Consider the following 6,313-nt stretch of genomic DNA (forward strand, 5'->3'; position numbering starts at 1 on the left):
GGTGACAGGTGATGAAAATCTGAGGGACACATTCAACACAAGTGCTTATTGAGTGACTCCCTCCCAACATGGAGAGCCCAATGATCAGCTTCCACTTACCAAGGAACGCTCATCCCCAAAGAAACGGAAGGCATCCAGGTCAAAGCGGAGCTTGTCCGGCTCCCGCTCCTCTCCTGGCAACACAAAGGTTGAAAAGGAATCCTCAGCTTTGCTGTCCAGGAGGCAACTGAAGAAAGATGGGAAAAGAGACATGAAGTGAATCCAGAGAAGCCATTGAGATGGGAGGAGCTGGAGAAAGCAGAGAGCTCCTTACCCATTGGAGTCAATGATGCTGTAACTGGGCCTGGAGTCCTGGCCTGGCCTCAATGTAGCTACACAGCGGTCAATGTAGAGCTTCAGGGCCATGTGGTTGCTCATTGAAACAGAGGCCTCAATGTGAATGAGCTCACCCAGGTAGTAGACAGTCGAAGTGCGCTCTGTAAGCCAGTCACCTGAAGGACAAGAGTTGGAGACAGTGGGTATAACTCCCAGTGAGTGAGGACAGGAAATCACTCACTATCCACCCATCACATACCATTCATCAGGCGCAGTGAGAATGACAGATGCCCTTCTCCAGACCTGGTGGAGCTGAATGGGATCCAGGTGGGTTTGATGGGGTCACTGCTCACATTGCCCTTCCTGGAAAGACAGTGGAGCCATTTTAGGACAAGGTCAGAGGTCACTAGCAGCTGGAGATCTTATTGACAATCGAGGAAAGATTCTCACCTCAAATAACGACACTCAATGGGAACGACAGCTCCATTGGTTCTCACAATAACAGATCCACGATACTCTGGGCTGTGGCTCAGGTGGGTGCTGTAGATCAGGAAATCTCCACTCATCTGAAAGACAGCAGCTTAAGGAATGAAGAACTGATGTGAAATGAGAATGTTCTACACTGGGGTTAACAATGAACTCATCCCATTAGAACAATTCTTCAGGGGGGGATTGAACAAACAACAAAGAACAACACAGCACGGGAAACAGGCCCTTCGGCCCAACGAGCCTGTGCTGTCATTTTAACAATGTGCTTTCCTCTCCCACCCTTGACCCGTGTCTATGCTTATGGTACCCCCATTGGAAACCAGGTTAAGGGGAGAATAATTTAGGGACAATTTGTTACACCAATCAGCCTAAGGGCATATCTTTGGGGTGTGGGAGGAAACCGGAGCACCCGGAGAAAACCCACACAACCACAGGGAGAATGTGCAAACTCCCACAGACACCGGCCCAAATCCATGTATCTGCACAGCTAGCAGTGATAGTCACTGAGCTGTTGTGGTGCCCGTCTGCTGGTCCAGGTTTAAGCACACACATTGACACAAAGTACTAGGCCACTCTCGAAACATCCAAGAGCAGCCCACGCACGACCCACCGCGTGCATACCCCTCGTTTGACAACAAGGTGGACCGACTCACCTGCGGAGTAAAAGAGAAAAACATCAACGCATGTAACAGTTGATTTCCAGGAACGTCCCGAGGCTCTGATCCTTATTTAAAACAGTCTCCTATAACCCTCAATCCCTGTTTCACTCATGTGTCTATCTAAGTAAACCTTAAACAAGTCCAGCGTGCCTGCCTCCACCACCTTACTTCCGGTGCATTCTGTACCCCCACGGCCCTCTGTGTGAAAAACCTTCCTCTAGAATCCAAATTATACCTCTCCCCCCCTCACCTTAAGCCTGTGGCCCCTTGTGATTGTTGTCCCCAATCTAGGGAAAAGCCTGCCACTGTTGACTATCTATACCCTTTATTTTATACACCTCTATCAGATCCCCCCTTAATCTCCGTCTTTCTAAGGAAAAGAGCCCCAATTTACCCAATCTTTCCTCATATCCCAGTCCTTCCATACCAGGCAGCATCCTGGTAAACCTCCTCTGCACTCTCTCCAGGGTCTCCACGTCCTTCCAGTAGTAAGGTGACCAGGACTGGACGCAGTACTCCAAATGCGTTCTAACCAATGTTCTGTACAACATTGGTTAGATGCCAGCTCTTATACTCTATTCCCCTTCCTATAAAGGCTAGCATTCCATAAGCTTTCTTCGCAACCTTCTCCACCTGGGTTGCCACCTTCAGAGACTTGTGCACTTGCACTCCCAGGTCCCTCTGCATTTCTATACTCTTAATTGGTCTACCCTTTATCATATAACTCCTCCCTGCATTATTCCTTCCAAAATGCATCACCTCGCATTTATCAGGATTAAATTCCATCTGCCATCTATCTGCCCAATATACCAGCCTATCTAGATCCTGCTGTGTCACCTGACAATCCTCCTTTGAACTATGAGGAGAAGCTGAATAAACTAGGCTTGTACTCGTTAGAGTTTAGAAGAATGAGGGGAGATCTCATTGAGACGTATAAGATGATGAATGGGATGGATAGGATAGAGGTGGAGAGGCTGTTCCCGCTCAGAAAGGACAGTAGGACTAGAGGGCACAGCCTCAAGATAAAGGGGGGGCGGTTTAGAACAGAGTTGAGGAGGAACTTCTTCACTCAAAGGGTGGTGAATCTCTGGAATTCTCTGCCCGTTGAAGTGGTGGAGGCTGCCTCGCTAAATATTTTTAAGATGCGGGTTGATGGGTTTTTGATAAGAGAGGGGATTAAGGGTTATGGGGAGAGGGCGGGAATGTGGAACTGAGACACGACAGATCAGCCATGATCTTATTGAATGGCGGGGCAGGCTCGAGGGGCTAGATGGCCTACTCTTGCTCCTATTTCTTATGTTCTTATATTCTCCTCGCTATCCGCCAATCCTGCCATCTTGGTGTCATCTGCAAACTTGCTGATCACACCACGTACGCCCTCTTCCAAGTCGTTTATATATTTTACGAATAGAAGAGGTCCCAGTACTGAGCCCTGCGGCACACCACTGGTGACAGACCTCCAGCTAGAAAAGGACCCTTCCACTACTTCTGTCTCCTGTTGCCTAGTTAGTTTTCAATCCATCTAGATACCTGGCCTTGTATCCCATGCGCTTTAACCTTTTCAACCAGCCTACCATGAGAGACTTTGTCAAACGCCTTACTGAAATCCAGATAGACGACATCAACGGCTCGTCCTTCGTCAACCGTTTTTGTCGCCTCCTCAAAAAATTCTACCAGATTTGTAAGGCAAGACCGACCTCCCCTTAAAGACTTGCTGCGTATCCCTAATCAGATCGCAACGCTTCAAATGCTTATACATCCTATCCCTAAGAATTTTTTCCAACAACTTGCCTATCACTGACGTCAAACTCACCGGCCTATAGTTACCAGGGTTATCCCGACTGCCCTTTTTAAACAACGGTACCACGTTCGCTATCCTCCAGTCCTCTGGGACCTGTGTCCAAAAAAGAGACAAAGATTCGCGTCAGAGGCCCAGCAATCTCACCCCTCACCTCCCTAAGCAGCCTGAGATAAATACCATCAGGCCCCGGAGATTTATTAGTTTTTATGCTGCCTAAAAACCCTAACACTTCCTCCCTCGTAATGGATATTTCCTTCAACTGGTCTACAGCTCCCTCCAAGACATTACAAGACACCAAACCTTTCCTTTGTGAATACTGACGCAAAGTATTCATTCAGGATCTCCCCCATTCCCTTGGACTCTGTGCATAGTTCCCCTCCTTTGTCCCTAAGGGAACCGATTTTCCCTCTAACCACCCTTTTGTTCCTAATATACGAGGAAAATGCCTTTGGATTTTCCTCAATCCTATCAGCCAAAGCCATTTCATGCCCCCTTTTCGCCCTTCTAACTCCCCGGCTTAGCTCCCTCCTGCTCTCTCTCTATTCCTCCCTTCTTGCTCTCCCTTCCTAGTCCTCAACTCCACCCACAGCGACTCAATCCCTAACTCCTCTATATTATCCTCCCTCTGCACCGCTGTGATGTGCTCCTTAACTAACAACGCCACCCCACCACCTCTCTTCAACCCTCCTCTGTCACACCTAAAACACTTATACCCAGGAACGTTCAGCTGCCAGTCCTGCCCTTCCTTTAACCACGTCTCCGTCACTGCCACCACATCTAAATTTCTCACGAACATCAAGGCCCTAAGTTCATCCGTTTTACCCGTTACACTCCTCGCATTAAAACAGACGCAGTCCAACCCACCAGGCCCACTCAGATCCTCATTTCCCTGGATAATTTTCCTTTCAACCAAACCTACCCTGTCACCCAACTCGCTCCCGATCCCAGTGCCTACTGAGCTGTCAGTCTCATCCCCACTCCCCGCCACCCCCCCCCCCCCCCCCTATTAGTTTAAACCCTGAAACAGGGTCAGTGTGAAAAGGCTGCTTCCTGGGGATCTTATTGAAACATATAAGATGATTAGAGGTTTAGATAGGGTGGATAGTGATAGCCTTTTTCCTCTGATGGAAAAATCTAGCACGAGGGGGCATGGCTTTAAACTAAGGGGGGTAGTTATAGGACAGATGTCAGGGGTAGGTTCTTTACCCAGAGGGTGGTGAGGGATTGGAATGCCCTGCCTGCTGCAGTTGTAAATGCGCCTAGTTTGGGGGCGTTTAAGAGGTCTGTGGACAGGTTTATGGACGAAAAGGGATTGGTTTAGGTTAGTGGGTCATTGTTGTTGTTTTTTTTAACTGGTCGGCGCAACATCGTGGGCCGAAGGGCCTGTTCTGCGCTGTAGTGTTCTATGTTCTATGTTTTTGTTCTATGTTCACCACCCCCCACAAGCTGGAGAGTCTGTTTGGGGGTGGGGCGGGGGGGGCAGGCGGGGAGAGTCATCTCAGGACAGGGGTCAGTCATTTAGGATTAATGTGGTCAGGAATTTCTCCATCCAGCAGCTGATGAATCTTTGGAATTCTCTCCAGTCCCAGAGAGCCGGGAATGGTCACTCACTGAGGATATTCAGGACAGAGGCATTTCTTTCTGGCCATTGAGGGAATCATGTTGTAAAGACAGGAACATGGAGGCTGTGGGAAGCTCAGTCCTGATCATAATGACTGGGGAACGGGCTGAAGGGCCTCATCTGGTTAGCAGTGTTGCTATGCAACCTCAGCCCTTGCTGCAAGGAGGGATCATTAGCACAAGACCAGAATTAACAGGGAAGGGATTCAATAAAAGCTTCAGTTCACAGGAAAAGGAGCTACAAGTTCTCAGGAATTGGGAGCAGGGAAATAGCACAGTTTGGAATCAGGAAGCCTTTTATTCCAATGACTGGGAAAGTGGGAAGTGTGGAGTTCCTCTTTAGTCCAATCCATCTCAACTCCCATTTCATTCAGATTCAACCCATTTCTATTCAACTGGACTGAAACTCAACCCTCAGTTGAGTTGATCTGAATGAGGGGGAAATCAAACTGAAACATCCCCAAAATAGGAAAAGCTGGGAGGAAGCAAAGAGAAGCTTCCAGAACAATGGGGCTGGGGAGACTCAGACCAGTGAAAGTCAAATCCTGAATAGAAAGCTAGTTTGGCCTTTAGAAAGCAGGAGACAGCTATCTCCTCAATATCAATGAGATCTGACCAAGTGTTGGAGTGAAGAGTGGGGAACAACCTCCAGCCCCAGCTCAGAGGCAGAGTTTGAGGATTCACATTCCCTGCAATCTGCTGCCACACTCATGGAGCCCATAGTCAAAGAGGACAGTGTGGTTCTGAGAGTAGATCCTGGTTGGCCGACAACCTGCTGTCCCCAGGGTCAGATCAGCAGCTTTAACCAGGTGCCTGGTTCCAAATAAATCCAGCTGGACCCTGAGCAGCAGCTTGTCCTCTCCACACTGCACCCTCACACTCTGCACTGGAGACACACCTTGACCCTCAGACACACGCAAATGGGAATCAAAGGGAGGGCCAGGAGGAGGGAGTGTCTGAGGCCTCGGGGTGGCTTTGACTATTCCCCATGGAAACTGTTGCCACGTATCAGAGCAACAAACAGCTCCAACTAACACCAGCACTGGGAAGAAACCCCTCACTCCAAAATCCCCCATCATAACAAACAACTCAAGCATCCCTTCAGGCACCAAGTAACACCTTTTATACACACAGCCCACACTCAGCTGACAGCAATTTACACACCTTTTTCGGGTCAAACAAGTAAACTAACTTAAATTACGTTCGGACAAAGAGAAAGGGGGCAGCTCCCCAAAAGGAGGGGGAACGGCCCGAACAGAAACAAAAGGTACAAAGGAAACTTAAAACACGTCAAATCAAAATGTGATTATCGGGGTCTATAAGGCACCTCAGCCCCTGCGGTGCCCAACGGGCACGGAAGGCCTCGACAGTGCCCGTGGACACCGCGTGCTCCCTCTCCAGGGACACCCGGCCGCGAACGTAGCCGCGG

This window comes from Carcharhinus amblyrhynchos, chromosome 33, assembly GCF_965287045.1.
Source record: "Carcharhinus amblyrhynchos chromosome 33, sCarAmb.v2.hapA, whole genome shotgun sequence".
NCBI lineage: Eukaryota > Metazoa > Chordata > Chondrichthyes > Carcharhiniformes > Carcharhinidae > Carcharhinus > Carcharhinus amblyrhynchos.